At 40.9% G+C, this 7,128-nt stretch overlaps 1 pseudogene; it reads right to left on the reverse strand.

Annotated features, from left to right (window-relative positions):
* Positions 1-3,351: 3,351 nt before the first annotated feature.
* LOC119930250 lies at positions 3,352-3,482 on the reverse strand (annotated as a pseudogene).
* Positions 3,483-7,128: the final 3,646 nt, after the last annotated feature.

Here is a 7,128-nt window from a genome sequence, read left to right on the forward strand (position 1 = left end):
TATTTTTGCTGTAAATATTTGCTAAATATAAACAACTTTCAGTTTGGACCAGTTGTGATGGTCACAACCAGAGCAGCTGGGCAGACTCTGTCAGGAAGCATTATGATGATGCATGACTGACCAGACTCAGTAATGCAGTAATGGCAGCACACCACGGTCAAAGCATCAGGGTCTCAAACTGTCATGTAGATTTCTATGAAAATGAATCACAGCTCAGGGTATTTTATGCCTTCCATTTTGGAATGAAGTGCCTTTAATTTTTTTTTTTTTTTTTTACTTTCTTGGCCAAAACTGAAACAGCCCCCTGGGCTAGCTGATACAGCAGCATGGCGTAGTGGATAGAACATGGGCCTGGGAATCAAAAGGTCATGGGTTCCAATCCCAGCTCCACCACTTGTCTGCTGTGTGGCCTTGGGCAAGTCACTTCACTTCTGTGCCTCAATTGCCTCATCTGTAAATAGAAGATTGAGACTGTGAGCCCCATGTGGGACAGGGACTGTGTCCAACCAGATTTGCTTGAATCCAACCCAGCACTTAGTACAGTGCCTGGCACATAGTAAGTGTTTAACAAATACCACTATTATTATTATTATTACTAATAATAATAAAGCTCCCAGTTTGCTTAGGTCTCCTCATGCTGTATGAGCCAGGGTGGCTGCAATGGGACTGGCTTACAAATTCATTTTCGTATGAAAGAGAGAGTGGGAAAGTGGGGAATTCTTGACTTGTTTCCAAAAGATATAACGCTGCTAAATTTGGTGCCAGAAAATGTCAGTTGGTCTACTTAAAAATTTGAGGATCCCAATTCACCCATTGACTACAGATTAATAAATTGGGCACCTTAGGGGGAGCATTAACTCTTTCAGACAGCTAAGGGATCAGTACTGCATTGCTACTGTCACTGTACAACCAATGCTGTAAGGCACTATCTATCAATTGTTTTTATTGAATGCTTACTATGTACAGAGCATTGTACTAAGCATTTGGGAGAGTACAGTGCAACAGAATTAGCAGACACATTCCCTTTCCCTTCTAGCTTACAGTCTAGAGGACAGAGTTGATAGACATGTTCCCTGCCCATGATGACTAGTCACATTAAAGAATAATTGCTTCTCCTAAAGTGACCAACTTACTATTGAGGAGCAACTCTCCACCAGCAGAATTGGACTCATGTTTGTATGAGACACTTAGAAATCCTGCATAAATATAGTTAATAATAGGTGTTAATCAGTTTGTTACAATTTGGGGAACTGGTTCTTTTTTGTTTTCAAACATGATAGAGCAAATCTGCTGAAAGAAAAATTCCTAAACAAATATTCTGATGCTAAATTCTTTATTTGCAATATCCTGAGAGTATAAACCAAATGCAAATCCAAAATAATTTGTCCCTCAGCCATATTTACACAACTTCCAGTGATCTCTATGGAAATTCATGACACTATAATTAGCCCAGTGTGTTGAAACTTTATAATTTTTTTTAGTTTGATGTTCTAATATAAATTGTGGCTTGCATTGCAATGTCAGAGCAGATCTGTAGATGCAGTGAAAAGCATAATATTTTGCATGATAAATATACTGATAGTTTATCAAGCACACATTTTCAAGCAACAGGAAAGACACCAAGGAGAGACAGACCAGACAAGAAAGGAGGAAAAAAAAATATGTCATATGCTTGCAAAATTACATTAATTCAACAAAATTGCAAACACACTGCTTGAACAATCACGAGAATTTTAAAAACGTCATAATTCTGAGATCATTTCTGAATTCAAATGGAGAAAACTTTATTTCAATTAGTTCCTTTGGTTGTCTGCAATTTCTTCTAAATTTTGTTTTACCAACTCCCCGTATATCTGTCTGTTACTTAAATGGATAACATTCATTCATTCATTCAATCATATTTATTGAACGCTTACTGTGTACAGAGCACTGTACTAAGTGCTTGGGTAGTACAAGTTGGCAACATATAGAGACTGTCCTACCCAACAATGGGCTTACAGTCTAGAAGGGGAATGAAGGTTCACTTGGGTAGCGCCCCCTTCAAAAAGAATAAAAATGCTCAGATAACTGAACAAAGTTGTCGAAGGTAACCAAACCCCATTTTGTTCAGGTAGCTGAACTAACCTCAATTCCAGTCACTTTAGGTAATTGGTTTTCTACCATATATACATTTAGCACATATTTTAATGAGCTCCATTTCACTAATGGTACTTAAGAACTTACAATGTACCATGCACTGTTCTAAGCACTGAGATAGATTCAATCATATTTATTTATTTACAAGTCAACACTAACCCTAGGTGTTAAGAAGAAAATTTTGGCAGAATTGAGTATTTTCTAAACCCGCTAAATCTCTTCTGGCTTTAAAAGTACTGGTAGGCTAAGATTACTGAAGTAATCTGTCAATGATTTTTCTATGACCAGATAGTTCAAGATATGGACTTGGAGAACTTGATTTCATCTCAAGCTCATTTTGTGACCTTCAAGGAACCATCAAGATAAAGCTTAAAATGATGAGATTCTCTCTCTCTCTCTCTCTCGTTCTACATGAAGGCAGCTTAATCTAGTCAGGTCAAGAGACATGTACTTTTGTCTGACATTCTGGGTGGAACAAGGTTTTGTGTGTGTGTGTTGATTTTCTTAGCATATAATGATTCTGTCATGTATCTGTGTCGGACAAATATCAAGACTATGGTCTCGAAAGAGCCCCAAGCTGACAAGAGCAGGGCTTTCTGATGGTGTATGTGTTAGTCCTGTCCCAGAGCCTGGCCTGTGAAATCTGACACAAGCATGTCCATTTCTTGGGCACATTGTACTACTGGCCTTCATTTCCAGTGTTCTTGTTTTGGAAAGTCATATATGTAGCCAATCTTGCTGACTTAGGATGGGGCATTTTGGTTCTTTGGATCATTTTTATTCTCTTGCTGCTGTAGTTTAAGGAAAGGAGTGAGGGGAAATTGGAATTGACCAATTAGGGTAGAAAAGTGCAACTATGACGTAAGGACATGATAAATTGTCCTTCAGAGTAGAACACACAATGCTGAGGGTAAAGTTCACCTACAGGTCCATTCCTGGCCGAAAAGGCCAATGTAGGATGTCCCCCACAACCCTGGCCATACTGTGCCCTTGTCTTGTCTTATGTCGTCGAGACGTTTCTGACCCACATAGCGACACCATGGACACATCTCTCCCAGAACACCCCACTCTCCATTTGCAATCATTCTAGTAGCGTATTCATGGAGTTTTCTTGGTAAAAATACAGAAGTGGTTTACCACTGCCTCCTTCCATGCAGTAAACTTGAGTCTTCACCCTTGACTTTCTCCCCTGCTGCCCAGCGTGGGTGAGTTTTGACTTGTAGCAGATTGCCTTCCACTCACTAGCCAAGTTAGGAATGGATTGAGTATGCCTCTGCTTAACTTTCCCTCCCTTAGCTGAGACTGGTAGAGTTCTGGAAACTCTCCAGGTGCAACCCTGAGAGGGATACTGTGTCCACCCACACTTTTTATGTCCTTTGCCAAGCTATCATATTTGTAGTTTGTAGCATCAACTTGGGCTGTTTCACCAGCCTTCATTTGTGTGAGTGAAAACAGAGCAAGAGGGGTCTTTGCCAGGAGGGAACATCAGATTTGTTTTTTTGGTTTTTTTTAAGCATTAGAATAGTCTTCTGTTAATAGAAACCTATAATTCACTATGTAATTTTTTGTTTGGCTTCCATAGACAAGAATAACCGTTTCTATATCACAGAAATAAATCCTGCCTGTGAATTGCTTTGACACTTTTAAAATTTGAATAAATTTAGGGTACTAAATATAGCTGCTTGAAAATATTAAAAATAAGATTGTTTAAATTTTTCATCAGGTGTGAAAATTAACAAGCTTTTCACTCATTTGTTATAACTGAATTTATTAAGAATGATGCATGCTGCATTTAAACTACATATACAATAACTTTCTCTTCACAGAAGCATGTTTGTTTATATCTTTAAAACATATTACAGAAATCAACTCTAAGGAATTAGATTTGGTTTCCTTATGTTCCTTGTGTATCAATCAATGGTATTTATTGAGAACTTACTATGTGAAGAGCATTGTACGAAGCACTTGGGAGAGTACAATACAACAAAGTTGGTGGACATATTCCCTGATGGGGATGAGTTTACAGTCTAGAGAACAATAATAATTGTGATATTTGTTAATGTCTTACCATGTGCCAAGTACTGTGTTAAGGAGCTGGGATAGAAGAAAATCTGATCAAGTTCCCTGACCCCCAGAGAGAGAACATATTTAATTCCCTTTTCACAGATGAGAGAACGGAGATACAGAGAAGTTTAAATGACTTATCCAAGTTCACATAGTAGGCAAAGTGGTGGTGCTGGTATTAGAACCCAGGCATCCTGACTCTGTCCTATGCTCTTTCCACTAGGCCAGGCTGCTTTGTGGGTCTTCTGTGTTTCCAGAAGGTGCACATTATGAAACAGGGAAGTGGCAGGTGTATCCACAGCACAAAATTTTGTGTTTTGGTGGGTGGGGGGTAGGTGGTGGTTGTTTGTATTTTTTTGTAGGGGGAAGGGCAGAGGATTAGAGGCTATGGCCCTGAGGTAAGATTCTCCCCCATGCCAACACCCCACTACCTGGTCCCCAGGCAGATGAACTGCTGCTTCCCCTACCAAAATCCACGTGCACTGTGCCTAGATCAAGCATGTGACTGACCCGATTTTTCTTGTATTTATCTGGTGCTTACTCCAGTGCTTAGCACATAGTAAACACTTAACAAGTACCACAATCATTATTAGTCCCTCCCCAACCACACTACCCCATAAATACTATCACCACTAGTCTAAGCCTCATGGTACTCCTTTGCATGTCCCAAAAGAATCATTTACACTAGAGCCATGTTCAAAGAGATGGAGGCCCTATTTTCTAGCCTGATTTCACCAATTGCCAAGCAATTATGTGTTTCTGGGCTACATTCAGCAATTTGCAGGGAACTGAATAGCATTTGCCCCTCCCTTCCAGGCAGAAGCTTATGTTAAAACAGCAATCTAGCTTCAACCACTTATGCTGCTACATAAAATCCCAACCTGGCTCTCAGGAAATGACCTAGCTTCTGGGCTTCACTGTTTCCATCCATTTGCTTAATGTGGATGGCAGTGCTGGAAAACTCAACACACCTGGCTTATTACTGTTGAAATACAAAGGATAACTCTTCAAGTTTGAGCATTTGTCTGGCTACTATCTCAAATTCTGATGATCTTGGCTTCAAGCTATTTTTCCCTTTGCAACTAATGGGAGCTATAATTTACTTCCACACTTTCAAAAGAGAACTGTGTTGATAGTCCTTTTGGTTCCTGCAGTTTAAAGTGTGTTTCCAGGGCTAATAATTGCAATTATATAATTATACCAGTATCCAAAGCAACAAGAAAATCACCCTATGTAAAATGACTGAAACTTCCACACATCCTGCTTTATTTGTTTCTCAGAGTGTATGTAAGGCAGTATGTAAATATCAAATAGGCCGCCTCTTTCACCTCCTCACTCCTCCACAGGAGCACAGAAGTGATAATATGAGTCAGGGTTAATAATCTGGCACAGAATAACTTTTAGACCCCCAAATCTAAAATGTTCCTCAAGGCATCTGTTTGAAGAAGCTTACAATAAATGAAACGGAGGTAGGAACGTGATTTTTACCTACTTTTTGGGATGACGCACTCATAAGAGAAAATCTACCTCCTCCACCTCTTCCAGGCCCACCCCTTCACACTTGATTAAAATTCTTGCCACATCCCTGACCACCATCTTCAACCACTCTTTCTCCAATGGCTCTCTCCCTACTGCTTTCAAATATACCCATGTATCCCGTATATTAATAATCCTCTCAACCCCACAGCTCCCTCAAATTATCTCCTCAACCCCCTGCAATCTCCCCATCACTCCATGGAAAGTGCCCTCTTTTAAGATCAGCAGTGATCTCCTTCTTGCCAAATGCAATGACCTCTAGTCCCTCCTAGTCCTCTACTTCTCTGCTGCCTTTGCTACTGAGGAAAACCCCGCTTCTACTTTGATTCAATTCATTAATTCAATTGTATTCATTGAGCACTTACTGTGTGCAGAGCACTGTACTAAGCGCTTGGGAAGTACAAGTTGGCAACATATAGAGACGGTCCCTACCCAACAGCGGGCTCACAGTCTAGAAGTGAACTTGAAACATTATCCAAGCAGTGTGGTATAGTGGATGAAGCATGGGCCTGGGAACCAGAGGACCTGGGTTCTAATACTGGCTCTGTGACTTGCCTGCTGTGTGACCTGGAGCAAGCCACTTAGCTTCTCTGTGCCTTAGTTTCTTCAACTGCAAAATGGGGATTCTCCCTTCTACTTAGACCATGAAGCCCAAGTGGGACAGGAACTCTACCTCAGTGCTTAGAACAGTGCTTAACACATAGTAAGTGCTAAACAAACACCATAAAAAGGGGGCTTCACTGACACTGTCCTCTCCAGGCTCTCCTCCTGCCTCTGTAGTTGCTCTCGTCTCTTTCATAAGCTCCTCCTCTGCCTCCCAACTTCAGTTCTGGGTCCCTTTCTATTCTCCAACTACACCCACTCCCTTGTAGAACTCATTCACTCATGGATATAACTTCCATATCCAGGTGGATGATTCCCAAATCTACCTCTCCAGCCCTGCCCCCTCTCCTTCTCTGCAGTCTTGTATTTCCTCCTTCCTTCAGGATATCTCTACTTGGATGTCCCACCAATGACTCAAACTTAGTATATCCAAAACAGAACTCCTCATTTTCCCACCCAAACCCTGTCCTCTCCCTGACTTTCCCATCACTATAGACAACACCATCATTTTCCTTGTCTCTCAAGCCTGTAACCTTGGCATTTTTTAACTTTAATGGGGCTCGTTGAGTGCTTACTCCCTGCCAAGTACCGTTCTAAGTACTGGGGTAGATACAAGATAATCAGGTTGGCCACAATCTGTATCCCATGTGGGGCTCAAAGTCCTAATCCCCAGTTTACAAATGACAGAACTGAGGCACAGAAAAGTGAAGTGACTTGCCCAAGGTCACACAGTCGACAAGTGGCAGAGCTGGGATTAGAACCTAGGTCCTTCTGACTTCCAGGTGTGTG

The sequence above is a fragment of the Tachyglossus aculeatus genome, chromosome 6 (genome assembly GCF_015852505.1).
Source record: "Tachyglossus aculeatus isolate mTacAcu1 chromosome 6, mTacAcu1.pri, whole genome shotgun sequence".
In the NCBI taxonomy this organism is placed as follows: domain Eukaryota; kingdom Metazoa; phylum Chordata; class Mammalia; order Monotremata; family Tachyglossidae; genus Tachyglossus; species Tachyglossus aculeatus.